The 14579-nt window shown below is 41.7% G+C and overlaps 1 long non-coding RNA gene across 1 annotated transcript in view; it reads left to right on the forward strand.

Annotated features, from left to right (window-relative positions):
- Positions 1 to 14579, forward strand: part of LOC124187865 — a 64523-nt gene that overhangs the window by 39274 nt on the left and 10670 nt on the right. Inside the window, exons 3-7 of the long non-coding RNA XR_006872191.1 lie at positions 6566 to 6678; positions 6919 to 7002; positions 7109 to 7184; positions 7268 to 7333; positions 7687 to 7729. This is a non-coding gene — a long non-coding RNA (uncharacterized LOC124187865). The remainder of the gene's footprint in view (positions 1 to 6565; positions 6679 to 6918; positions 7003 to 7108; positions 7185 to 7267; positions 7334 to 7686; positions 7730 to 14579) is intronic.

Below are 14579 nucleotides of genomic sequence, written 5' to 3' on the forward strand. Positions count from 1 at the left end.
GGATCGAAAGCTTCAGCTGAAGTTTCGAACTCGAGAACCTCTATCGGCTTCTGTGCTTTTTTTGACGCAATGTACGAAGCATAGATCCACAAGTGCCTCGCTTCGCGCCACTGCCAAATTTCAGCGTTCCCGATTCGTTATATTGTTTCGTTGTGCTGAATCATTCAGACGTATCGGGCTAGATCCTGCATTTTCGTTATTGAGTAATATCGCGGAGTGGTGAAAAACTCCAACTAAAGATAATGGGGAAGACGAGGAAGAGGAGGCGCTCGAATGACGACCAAGAAGACATGTCTCATAAGTGGCGTAAGCTTCAGAAGAAACTGAAGCGTTGGACCGAAAAGGAGGCATGGGACGCCATGTTGCGAAAGCGCGTTGACAGCTATCTGTCGAGCGGCTATAAGGCTACTTCACTTCTTTCCAGTGTCAGGAGCGTTCCACTGGATGGGGACGAACGCAATAAGGGATCGCTCTTCGACCATTGTGTCGCAACTAATGACCATAGTGTCAGAAACACAGGCCATAATGCCTGACTGAATGACCACAGTGTCGCCGAGTCCCTGGCAGGTAATTCACAAACACCAGACATAAACTCTCCGGCGCTTGACGAATAGATACTAGGGATGCTTGGTGACGATCCATCAGCTGCTATGGACGATATTGCGGATTTCCACCCTGATTTGGTTACACGCTGGAAGATTTGGGTGACGAAGGGACTTTCAGCCGACCTGAGGAAAGATCTGGTAGAGAAATACTCTCGCATCGGCCCTTATGGTATAGAAGCGCCAAAAATGAACCCCGAGGTAACGGCTTCGCTGTCAGAGATCGCTGCTAAACGTGATACTCACTTCGACCATACCGAAAATACTGTGGGTTCAGCGCTCGCGGCCCTAGGTCCGGCAATCTGAATGCTGATAGGAAACCCTGAGGACGGTGTAGACCGTCTTGCGCTCATTGAATATTTGTGCGATGCCGGATAGTTAATGACTGATGTCTTTAACTAAGATTCAGTAACTCGAAAAGATTTGATCACGCCACTGTTGAATAAATCCTTTAAATCAACTCCGGAGGCAGCTATACCGGACGAGTGGTTATACGGTACAGCGTTCACAGAAAATATTAGGAGTGCCAAAGCGATCGAAAAGGCGAGTAAGGATATCGTTAAACCCGCCGCAAAGCAGAAGAAACTCAACCAGAAGACGAATCAGGGAAACTGGAGGGGCCTGTCTGTGAGGTTCAAGCAGACGGGCCAACAACAACAAACCAACAAAAGCCATACGCGAAGTATCCGCAACCTCAGAAGTTCAGGGGCCAACAGAATCCGAATCAGAATCGCGATCATTCAGCACAGCCGCTGGGGATATCGGTCGACGTATCAGAGGAACTAGAGGTAAGTGTTCAAGCTGGCCGACTAAGGTAGTTTTCGGAAAATTGGAAACTCATAACCCGGGACCCGGTTGTTCTTGGCTACATAAACGGTTCTAAGTTGAAATTTTCATTCACCCCGTCACAATCGCGGGTACCATCCGAAGCTCCGAGATCGAAGGAAAATTCTGTTCAATTAAGAACAGAGGTGAGCAAATTGTTACAAAAGGGTGCAATTGAGCCATGTACACCGTGTGAAGGCCAGTTTCTATCAACGTACTTCATTCTACCAAAATCAGAGGGATCCAGTAGATTTATATTCAACCTTAAGCGGCTAAATCAGTTTCTATCTCCAGGACATTTTAAAACGGAGGACATAAGATTGGCCATAGCTTTATTGTCGCCAGGCGCTTTCATGGGAACGCTAGATATAAAAGATGCCTTTTTCTTGCTACCAGTGGATTGCCAGAGCCGAAAATTCTTGAGATTCAGTTTCGAGGGCCAGATATATGAGTTTACGTGTCTACCTTTCGGTCTTTGCACAGTACCACTGGTCTTCACCAAGGTGATGAAAGCAGTGATGAATGTACCTACTACGCGCAAAAGGTTTTCTGCCAACAATTTACTTGGACGATTTGTTATGTTTTGGCCTTTCGCGAGAGTCATGCACGACTAATATACAGGCGTCGGTTAGGCTGCTGAATGACCTGGGGTTCGTAATAAACAATAAAAATTGTTGCACTGAACCGAGTAGAATATTTAAATTCTTGGGCCTTATCTTCGACTCACAAGAATACGCGTTAGAATTGACTGATCATAAAAGATCAGCGACCTCACAGACGATCAGCAAGTTCCCCGTAGGTTCGGAATGTAAAATCCGGGAATTCGCGCATCTGGTAGGAGTGTTAGTGGCTTCCTGTCCGGCAGTCGCCTACGGCTGGTTATACTGTAAAAGGCTGGAGACAGAGAAACTAACTGCTCTGATTTTGAAGAACGGCAATTACAACGCAAAGATGACTGAAGTCTGACCTGGTGGAAGATCAATGTAGAAAGAAATTGGAATCCCATCCGCACGTCACTGGATAAATTAGGAATCAGCTTAGATGTTTAACTTACGGGATGGGGTGCTCAGTGTGGGGACGCGAGTACACACGGGTTTTGGAGCGCGGAGGAGCGTACTTGGCATATAAACCATCTCGAGCTGTTAACAGCCTTCCTTGCGTTGAAAAGTTTCGCTGCCAATCTGCGCAGCTGCGAGATTTTGTTGCGTATGGACAATACGACGGCCATCGCCTATATTAACAGACTGGGGGGTACCCAGGTGCTGAGTCTAAACAAATCAACACGGGAGTTTTGGCAGTGGTGCAAAGTCAGACAGCTCTGGGCCTTTGCATCCTAGATACCCTGGAAGCAAAACATCGAGGCGGATGCAGTATCTAGAATAGATAATATTTATACGTAATGGAAGTTGGCGGATTTCGTATTCCGAAAAATCATATCAGTGTTTGGTCCACATGACACAGAACTATTTGCCTCGAGAATAAAGAAGGAGTGTGTTAGGTTTTGTACGCGTTATCAAAGCCCCGAAGTCACGGCGGTTGATGCCTTCTTGATCTCGTGGGGTGGTATGAATTTCTATGCTTTTCCCCCGTTTGCGCTGGTTGCCAGAGTTTTAAGAAAGATAATCCTGGACCGCGCTACGGGCACTCTTGCAGTGCCACACTGGCCTGAACAGGCGTGGTACCCGTTGTTCGTGTCACATTTGACTAAGAAGTTAATAGAATTCAAACCTAACCCTGATTTATTATTGTCACCTTGCAGAAGCCTGGGTCATCCGATGGCGAAGAATCTTACCCTGGTAGTCGGAGTATTATCAGAAGAGCCTTCGCAAACAAGGACGCTCCAGAAGAGGCGATCGACGTTCTAGTAGATTCTTTATTGGAATCAACCTTAAAACAATATAATAGTTGCTAAGAAGCTGGTGGGAATTTTGCACATAGCACCACTACGATAAATTCGGAGCCACCGTCAAATAGGTGCTCCGGTTCTTATCCAGGAAGTTTCAAGAGGGAGCACGATATGGTTCGCTGAACACTGCCAGATCCGCATATCACTCATTTTGTCACATAGCATCTCGGATAACCCGATCATCAGCCGTTTCTTCCGTGGTATCTATAGAAGTCAACCTTCAAAGACCAAATACGAGAGTACTTGGGACACAGAACCGGTCCTCGACTTGATTGAATCCTTGCAACCGGAGTGCTCGCTCACAAGTCAACAAATGGCCGAAAAAACAGCAACGCTATTGGCTCTGATTACAGCCCACAGGCTTCAGACTTTTGAGCTGATTGATATCGATAACATTTCAGTGTCCTCGGCAGGCAATGCAATGGAAATTCCGGATCTGATTAAGACTTCTCGGCCGGGTCGATTTAAACCAAGTCTGATCTTGCCGTTCTTTAACAATCGACCTGTCTTATGCACAGCTATGGCGTTGTTAGACAACGTCAAGTTTACGGAAAGATTGAAAGGAGACTGTGAAAAACTCGAGATGAAGAGACCTTATAAACCAGTAGGCGCCCGGACAATTAGTCGGTGGATAAGAGCCTTCATACAGAAAGCGGGTGTAAATACAGCAGTATTCTCGGGCTACAGAGCCAGGCACGCATCGTTATTTGCAGATTTCAGAAACGGCGTAGATGTAAGCATCATCCGCAGGACGGCGGGTTGGACTCAGGGCTGAAAGGTTTTTGCCTGGTTTTACAATCAACCGATCCAGGCAGCCAGCGACAGTTTTGTGCTCTCTTTGATTGAGTCTCGTACAGATAATCCTCAACATGTTCCTACTTAGTTGGTCTCAGAACCTTACCTATAAAAAAAAAAAAAAAAAAAATACAGTATGGACAAAAGAAAAAAATATCACATTTTCTGAACATCTACAAATATAATCTCGAGAACGAGACTCGTGATATAATTACAAGATCAAATGAACTTACCTGCAAGTGACGTTCGATCGGATTTATATGGTGAGCCTCGTTCGAAGATGATTACATTCCCATCCCAATTACACCCTATTATTAAATAATAATTAATTCCCCGTGATCATCTTAGAACAACCTGTGCCTATTTTTCCTTTTATTTCCTCCAAACATAAAGCTCTGAAAAATATAACAAGTCGGGAACGCTGCTGCCCAGTGGGGATCATAGAGATGCAGCTATCTGTTGTTTTCTAGCTCTAAAAACGTTGTTAATGTTCACCTGTCGGTAACTCGACAAATGTAATCATTCTCGAACAAGAGTCTCCATATAATTCCGATCACACGTCACTTACAGGTGAGTTTGTTTGATCTTGTAATTATACATTATATCATATCATCATACATTATACATTATACATCGTATATCATGCATCATGCATCATGCATCATGTCATACATAGTATTAAAGTTCGAAACCAAAATTTGGATGACGGATGTTCGGATTTTCAGAAAGTGACGTCACCCAAAATTTGTTTCTCTTGACGTCATCGATCTATAGTTATTGTCGACGACGAAAATCAGCTGGCCGAATTCCTCAGTCTAGAAACAACCGCGCAGTAGAGCGGACGGATGAGAGTCGCGCTCCGCATATTTCGAGTACCGGGTTCTCAACCTCCCGGATCCTGCGATCCGGGTCCGCTTCCTGGTAACACTGGAGTTCCAGGACAAGCGCTCCGCAGTTTCTGCGCTCCAGGTCCACTACCAGGTGAAACTTGACTTCCAGGACGAGCGCTCCGTAGTTTCTGCGCTCAAGGTCCACTACCTGCAGGAACTCGACTTTCAGGACAAGCGCTCCGTAGTTCCTGCGCTGCAGGTCCGAGCTGCCTGGTGAAACTCGAGTTCTAGGACAAGCGCTCCGTAGTTCTGACTGTCGAGATCCACCTGACGACTTTTGACCTTACGGATTATTTTCAGGTTTACAAGTTTGATTATTGGAAACGTCATGTTTTTTACTATCAAACCAGTATTCATGCTTCATATAACATGTTGAATCGAACCTAAAAACCGAACGACCAGGATCAACAAATTGTAATTGATGAGTGGTACATGACAATACCGTCGTTCCATTATAGCTAAAATTGCTGTGCGTAGTGTTTCAAATCTGTCAGCACTTAGCTGATTGTTCTGTGGTATTTTTTCACGAAATTTATTGTCATAAAATCACAATACGTTATACCTACGTGCATGTGTAAACGTGATTTGTAGCATTATGTAGAAAAAATTTTACGGGCAGATTCGGTTTGCGTCACATGCACAAAGACAGTGTTGATTCTGTATACAATGAAGCAAATACCAGAACTTTTTGGGGACTCATCGTGCCCCAGTCACCCCTAAAACTATGTCATCTGGTAAAACACTGACAACGAGGAAGCGAGCGTACGAGCACAAAAACCAGTTACACTAGGCATCCGACCCCGAGCAAGCTTTGGCGACAAAACTTACGCACTCCATTTTTCTTCCCAATTCGAGATTCCAGTAGCGAGGCGCTTCAATGGCCAGCTCATCACTTCGCCATTTTACGACAATTGATGACATGAAAATTTTTTTGGTAGTTTCCAAATGTGAGTTGAAATATACTCGAAATTTTAGATAGCTTCGTTAGTTATCTCTCATTACAAATTAAATAGACAACAATGAACGTTTCGCTTAAGAATGATCGTATTTGATTGATTTGAAGAAAAATATGTGTACTTTTCTCGATCTTTCATATGGCAGCATTTAAAGAACCCGGTTTCCACTTTGAACCGACACGAAAGATATTTTTTGTCCATTATCTGATTTTATTATTCACCTTTTTTCGGTGTTACTTGAATATTTAGTTATACAATTATTGATTGCTTTCAGTTTTCAACCATTTGTATACCATAATAATATAAATGCAATAATTATGATCAACTATTTTCATGTAAACCAATAACAAAAAGCTATGTGACTATTTGTGCACGGTGAGTATAACATTTTTTTAATATTTAATGGTAATTGTGATTCTGTTAATCTAAACGTTTTTAAACTTGTAATGTTTATAACAAATTATTCCAATCCATTTTTGGCGCAAGCCCAAATTTTCTCATAATCTTCTTGGTAAAATGTGTTTATGAAAAAATTATATTAATCCTTACACAATATTTTTGATGTGTTCTAATACTGGAAATATTTGTTAGTATTTGAGGTATAACCCGAGGTGATAAGCGGTGGTCGTCGGACGTAGTTGAAGGTGATCGGAGGTGGTTAGAGATGGTTGCGGGTGATCAAGGTGGACGAGGATTTGTGCTAGGTGAGTGGAACATTCTTATGATATTTGATGGCAATGGTGATTGTATTTGATATTTAATTTTGCAAACTTGTCATGCTTACAATAAATTATTTCAATTCATTTTTCGCGCGAACACAATTTCAGTATATATAAATGCGCTAATGAAATTTATAATATAATTGATTAGTTGATTAATTACATTAATCCTAACACAATATTTTTGATGTGTTCTTATACTGAAAATATTTATTACTATTCCAGGTATAACACGAGGTGGTTAGCGGTCGTCGTTGGAGGTGGTTTGAGGTGGTTACGGGATGGTTGCGGGTGATCGAGGATTCCAAGGTAGGCATCTTAGATTTACGAGCAAAGTCTGATTAGTACTTTGTCAATCTTGTGAGACCTATGAGATAAGTTCCTAACCAGACAAAAATATATTGAAAATTTACAGTATATGACAACAGCGATACCTTATCACATGGACAATGGCCCACCTCATAATCAAGCTTTACAAGTCCTCATTAAGAGTAAGTTTTACAAGTTCTTGGTAACAGTACCAACAATTACTTAATAACTTCTTTCGAAATTAATAATATGTTTTTGTTTTCAGTATTAAAGGCTATTAATGAGGATAGTCCAACGGTGCCCACATTATTAACGGACTACATATTGAAAGGTGGGTTGATTTCTTTCACCTTGTCTTGAATCCGTGCGAGATAAACACTTGTAAATTTCACGGTCCAGTTATTATCATGAGGTTGAAGTTCGTAATGTTATTCAGGCGATGAATTTTTAGAAAAACTTGGAATACAACTTCAGGATTGTCTGAAAATAAGTAAACCGTAATAAACCAAATAGTAATCATATAAAGTTATCAGTAATAAGCAATTGCGGGTAAAATATTAGCTTACTTTTGTAAATATTTATGAATATAGCCTCTATGAATGTTCATTGTTGGTGTATAAGGTCTGGCAACGTACCTACTTTCTGTGAGACATGTTGAAGATTTTTAACATAATTATGTTTCAGTTCTGTGCCCCACCTACTGATCCACTGGTACATATCCTCCGACGTGACATCGCTCTGCTACGTATAAAGAAGAAAAGATTTATTAAGATGCAAATTGCTCCTCTCTTCTTGCCATTATGCTTTCAGCCATTGTTGCGCTGTGTGTTTAAAATTTAGGACAGTATATAATATAGAATAACAGGTACAGCTACGAATATAGCACTACAATAAATCTTATAGAAATGAGCTCTCATTGAGATTTCTCTGTATTTATAACTCGACGCGAGAAGGCAAAAATCAATGTAATGCCATCTGTAAGGTAATTTGACTCGTGTTTGCACAACGAGAACTCGTTGGGCATTTTGCGGTGAAGTTTGAAAAATTGTTGTACAAGAAATTAAATAACTATAAAAATGGATAAAAAATATTATCTCTAATTGTGAATGTAGCTAATACAGCTTTAACCGTATATTGATTATGTTAATGATCTATTGTTACAAGATCGGAATTAGATAAGCTCTCTAAATACTCTTTTCTAGACTATTAATTTATATCACGTATATGTATACTATGATTACCCTTGCCACGTTTTATGTTGCGCTTGTGTAATTTGTATATTATTAACCTTACGTTTTACTCTATTTGCGACAAGTTGTGAGTGTTTCTAATTTCTTGGCAATTATTTATGTACATGTATGTGTATATATGTATATGTATACTTATGCATGTGTATATACATATGTACACACATTTAAAACTAGATTCTTACAATAAACACAGAGGCTTTAGTATATTCACATACGGATTTCTGTGTATAGGTATACTTGGACTAAAATATCCTTATCTCTAACACGGAGTACTTCGTAATTCGCATTTGTTCTTGTGACCCAATGTCCTGCATACGATGGCAAAAATCGAGATCCAACTTAACTGAGTCTCAAAGCCCTGTTGACATAAAAGCAGCTATTTGATAGAAATTATAGTTTATAGTTTACACAGCCCATTGCATGATATTTCATTATAAATACGTATGTTTCAATGTATTTAGGAATAATTTATCAAATGTACAGAGGTCATGTGCAAATAATAAATAAATTCGACCGCTGTTTGACGTATTCATTAGAGCTTTAACAACAAATTTAAGCTTTGTTACTTCTTTTATTTCAATATGGATAATCAAAAACATTTCCGACTATTCGTACTGTGATTAGAAACAGTGATGTAGAGTACGGGTATTTTTCTAATAATGCAAACACGTGCCGCTAGCTTAGTTTTGACATATCTAGAATACCACGCCTTGCGAACTAGCTTTCCAGACAGAGATGAATGATGAATTTTAAGGACTGCATTATCGTTGTTGAATACTCTATGCCTCGTGGGAAACGAAAATCTGTAACGATAAAATTGATGCACCGGATCATCGTCGACTTTAACTTTTGAAATGTCCTACCATTTCCGAACACCTCCAACCATCCTATTTACCTATATTACTAGATTAGCTATGATATGAAAAGAGAAGAATTATTCATTTCGAAATGGGATTCTATTCGACGCGCGCACGACGTATTTCATAACATTGATATTCCGATGTATTCCGTAAGATAAATATTCATAAATATTCCAACAACTTTTCATTTGCTCTCTCGATCTTGGATTTTCGTAGGCATAGAATCGAAACGCTGTTTTAGCTAGTCGCAAGTGAAGTATCTACGTTGGGTAGAGATGCCGAATAGTTTTTCGAAAAGTGTTTGAATGGAAAAAAATTCAGAGTAACTGTAATACATCACGGATGCGCCAATTTTGATTAAGATGAAATGGATTCTCCGTACATGAGACAGTATTTAACGCAGCGTAGTGATTTAAAGACCTGAGAAGATGACAGGAAGAGAAGGAACGAGGCTTCTTAACACTTCGAGTGTATTTTAACACACATTTGAAAGGTACGAGTGAAGATTTTCATCATCCAACTGTCGCAGAACGGCAGCGTTATCAGCTGAGCCGTTAACTAAAGGATATATCTTCAGTCAACGGCTGACCATCGAAGGGCCTGGCCGCCTGAGTCTGGAATCGGCAGGAGAGATAAAGTGCGTATTGCTTGTATGAAATGTGAAAACTAAAATCATTATACATCGTATCATATTATCATACATCGTACATCATACATCATACATCATACATCATCATACATAGTATCAAAGTTCGAAACCAGAGTTTGGATGTCGGATGTTCAGAAAGTGACGTCACCAATTTAAAATCAGCCAGCCGAATTCCTCAGTCTGGAAACAACCGCGCAGTAGAGCGGACGGATGAGAGTCGCGCTCCGCAAATTTCGAGTACCGGGTTCTCAACCTCTCGGATCCCGCGCTTCGGGTCCGCTACGTATTTCGAGTACCGGGTTCTCAACCTCCCGGATCTACAATAAATTATTTCAATTCGTTTTTCGCGCAAGCCGAAATTCAGTAGCTGTCAGTCCGCTAATAAAATTTCTCGACTTCCGGGATAAGCGCTCCGTGGTTCCTGGTTCACGTTTACAATAAATTATTTCAATTCGTTTTTCGCGCAAGCCGAAATTCAGTAGCTGTCACTGCGCTAATAAAATTTCTCGACTTCCGGGATAAGCGCTCCGTGGTTCCTGGTTCACGTTTACAATAAATTATTTCAATTCGTTTTTCGCGCAAGCCGAAATTCAGTAGCTGTCAGTCCGCTAATAAAATTTCTCGACTTCCGGAATAAGCGCTCCGTGGTTCCTGGTTCACGTTTACAATAAATTATTTCAATTCGTTTTTCGCGCAACCCCAAATTCAGTAGCTGTCACTGCGCTAATAAAATTTCTCGACTTCCGGGATAAGCGCTCCGTGGTTCCTGGTTCACGTTTACAATAAATTATTTCAATTTGTTTTTCGCGCAAGCCGAAATTCAGTAGCTGTCAGTCCGCTAATAAAATTTCTCGACTTCCGGGATAAGCGCTCCGTGGTTCCTGGTTCACGTTTACAATAAATTATTTCAATTCGTTTTTCGCGCAACCCCAAATTCAGTAGCTGTCACTGCGCTAATAAAATTTCTCGACTTCCGGGATAAGCGCTCCGTGGTTCCTGGTTCACGTTTACAATAAATTATTTCAATTTGTTTTTCGCGCAAGCCGAAATTCAGTAGCTGTCAGTCCGCTAATAAAATTTCTCGACTTCCGGGATAAGCGCTCCGTGGTTCCTGGTTCACGTTTACAATAAATTATTTCAATTCGTTTTTCGCGCAAGCCGAAATTCAGTAGCTGTCACTGCGCTAATAAAATTTCTCGACTTCCGGGATAAGCGCTCCGTGGTTCCTGGTTCACGTTCACAATAAATTATTTCAATTCGTTTTTCGCGCAACCCCAAATTCAGTAGCTGTCACTGCGCTAATAAAATTTCTCGACTTCCGGGATAAGCGCTCCGTGGTTCCTGGTTCACGTTCACAATAAATTATTTCAATTCGTTTTTCGCGCAACCCCAAATTCAGTAGCTGTCACTGCGCTAATAAAATTTCTCGACTTCCGGGATAAGCGCTCCGTGGTTCCTGGTTCACGTTTACAATAAATTATTTCAATTTGTTTTTCGCGCAAGCCGAAATTCAGTAGCTGTCAGTCCGCTAATAAAATTTCTCGACTTCCGGGATAAGCGCTCCGTGGTTCCTGGTTCACGTTTACAATAAATTATTTCAATTCGTTTTTCGCGCAAGCCGAAATTCAGTAGCTGTCACTGCGCTAATAAAATTTCTCGACTTCCGGGATAAGCGCTCCGTGGTTCCTGGTTCACGTTCACAATAAATTATTTCAATTCGTTTTTCGCGCAACCCCAAATTCAGTAGCTGTCACTGCGCTAATAAAATTTCTCGACTTCCGGGATAAGCGCTCCGTGGTTCCTGGTTCACGTTTACAATAAATTATTTCAATTTGTTTTTCGCGCAAGCCGAAATTCAGTAGCTGTCAGTCCGCTAATAAAATTTCTCGACTTCCGGGATAAGCGCTCCGTGGTTCCTGGTTCACGTTTACAATAAATTATTTCAATTCGTTTTTCGCGCAAGCCGAAATTCAGTAGCTGTCACTGCGCTAATAAAATTTCTCGACTTCCGGGATAAGCGCTCCGTGGTTCCTGGTTCACGTTCACAATAAATTATTTCAATTCGTTTTTCGCGCAACCCCAAATTCAGTAGCTGTCACTGCGCTAATAAAATTTCTCGACTTCCGGGATAAGCGCTCCGTGGTTCCTGGTTCACGTTTACAATAAATTATTTCAATTCGTTTTTCGCGCAAGCCGAAATTCAGTAGCTGTCAGTCCGCTAATAAAATTTCTCGACTTCCGGAATAAGCGCTCCGTGGTTCCTGGTTCACGTTTACAATAAATTATTTCAATTCGTTTTTCGCGCAAGCCGAAATTCAGTAGCTGTCAGTCCGCTAATAAAATTTCTCGACTTCCGGGATAAGCGCTCCGTGGTTCCTGGTTCACGTTCACAATAAATTATTTCAATTCGTTTTTCGCGCAACCCCAAATTCAGTAGCTGTCACTGCGCTAATAAAATTTCTCGACTTCCGGGATAAGCGCTCCGTGGTTCCTGGTTCACGTTTACAATAAATTATTTCAATTCGTTTTTCGCGCAACCCCAAATTCAGTAGCTGTCACTGCGCTAATAAAATTTCTCGACTTCCGGGATAAGCGCTCCGTGGTTCCTGGTTCACGTTTACAATAAATTATTTCAATTCATTTTTCGCGCAAGCACAAATTCGGTAGCTATAAATGCGCTAGTGAAATTTATTCTACTATTAATTAATGAATTAATCATATTATTTCTAACACAATATTTTTGATGTGTTCTTATACCGAAAATCTCTATTATTATGGCAGGTATACCGGTGGTGGTTATCGGTGGTTGTTGGAGGTGATTGGCGGTGGTTGAAGGTGTTCGGAGTTGGACGAGGAGGAGGACGAGGAGGACGAGGATTTGTGCTCGGTGAGTAAAACACTTTTATGATATTTGATGGCAATTGTAATTATATTTTATCTCAAATATTTCAAACTAGTCATGGTTACATAAAATTATTTCAATTTATTTTTCGCGCAAGCACATATTCAGTAGCTATGAATAAGCTTATACAATTTATTATATTAATAATTGATTAATTAATTATATTAATCCTTATATAATATTTTTGATGTGTCCTCATACTGAAAATATTTATTACTATTTCAGGTATAACCCGAGGTGGTTGGCGGTGGTTGAAGGTGGTCGGAGGTGGACGAGGAAGAGGACGAGGACCAGGACCAGGAGGTGGACGAGGAGGAGGACGAGGTGGACGAGGAGGCGGTGGGGTGGGTCGCGGGAGAGGAGCGGAGGGGAGGGGGAGGGGGCGGGAAGGGGAAGAGGTGGGCGGGGAGGGGGAAGGGAAGGGATGGGGAGGGGGAAGGGATGGGAGGGGAGGGAGGGCGGGAGGGTGGGTGGGAGGGAGGGAGGGCGGAAGGGAGGGACGGGGGCGGGCCGGCGGGCACGTGGCGTGCTGTATTAATTTTAACGGGCTCACACTGACATCCGTCCTCCACTCCCCTCCCTCCCTCCCGCCCGGCCCGCCCTCCCTCCCTCCCTCCCTCCCGCCGCTCCCTCCCTCCCTCCCCTCCCTCCCCTCCCCTCCCCTTCCCTTCCCTTCCCCTCCCCATCCCGTCCCTTCCCTTCCCCCTCCCCGCCCACCTCTTCCCCTTTCCACCCCCTCCCCCTTCCCTTTCCCTCCCCTCCGCTCCTCTCCCACGACCCACCCCACCGCCTCCTCGTCCACCTCGTCCTCCTCCTCGTCCACCTCCTGGTCCTGGTCCTCGTCCTCTTCCTCGTCCACCGCCAACCACCTCGGGTTATACCTGAAATAGTAATAAATATTTTCAGTATAAGAACACATCGAAAATATTGTATAAGCATTAATATAATTAATTAATCAATTAATAATATAATAAATTGTATAGGATTAATCATAGCTACTGAATATGTGCTTGCGCGAAAAATAAATTGAAATAATTTTATGTAACCATGACTAGTTTGAAATATTTGAGATAAAATATAATTACAATTGCCATCAAATATTATAAAAGTGTTTTACTCACCGAGCACAAATCCTCGTCCTCCTCGTCCTCCTCCTCGTCCAACTCCGAACACCTTCAACCACCGCCAATCACCTCCAACAACCACCGATAACCACCACCGGTATACCTGCCATAATAATAGAGATTTTCGGTATAAGAACACATCAAAAATATTGTGTTAGAATTAATATGATTAATTCATTGATTGATAGTAGAATAAATTTCACTAGCGCATTTAAAGCTACCGAATTTGTGCTTGCGCGAAGAATGAATTGAAATAATTTATTGTAAACGTGAACCAGGAACCACGGAGCGTTTATCCCGGAAGTCGAGAAATTTTATTAGCGCAGTGACAACTACTGAATTTGGGGTTGCGCGAAAAAAGAATTGAAATAATTTATTGTAAACGTGAACCAGGAACCACGGAGCGCTTATCCCGGAAGTCGAGAAATTTTATTAGCGCAGTGACAACTACTGAATTTGGGGTTGCGCGAGAAACGAATTGAAATAATTTATTGTAAACGTGAACCAGGAACCACGGAGCGCTTATCCCGGAAGTCGAGAAATTTTATTAGCGGACTGACAGCTACTGAATTTCGGCTTGCGCGAAAAACGAATTGAAATAATTTATTGTAAACGTGAACCAGGAACCACGGAGCGCTTATTCCGGAAGTCGAGAAATTTTATTAGCGGACTGACAGCTACTGAATTTCGGCTTGCGCGAAAAACGAATTGAAATAATTTATTGTAAACGTGAACCAGGAACCACGGAGCGCTTATCCCGGAAGTCGAGAAATTTTATTAGCGCAGTGACAG

This window comes from Neodiprion fabricii, chromosome 1 (genome assembly GCF_021155785.1).
Source record: "Neodiprion fabricii isolate iyNeoFabr1 chromosome 1, iyNeoFabr1.1, whole genome shotgun sequence".
Lineage (NCBI taxonomy): Eukaryota > Metazoa > Arthropoda > Insecta > Hymenoptera > Diprionidae > Neodiprion > Neodiprion fabricii.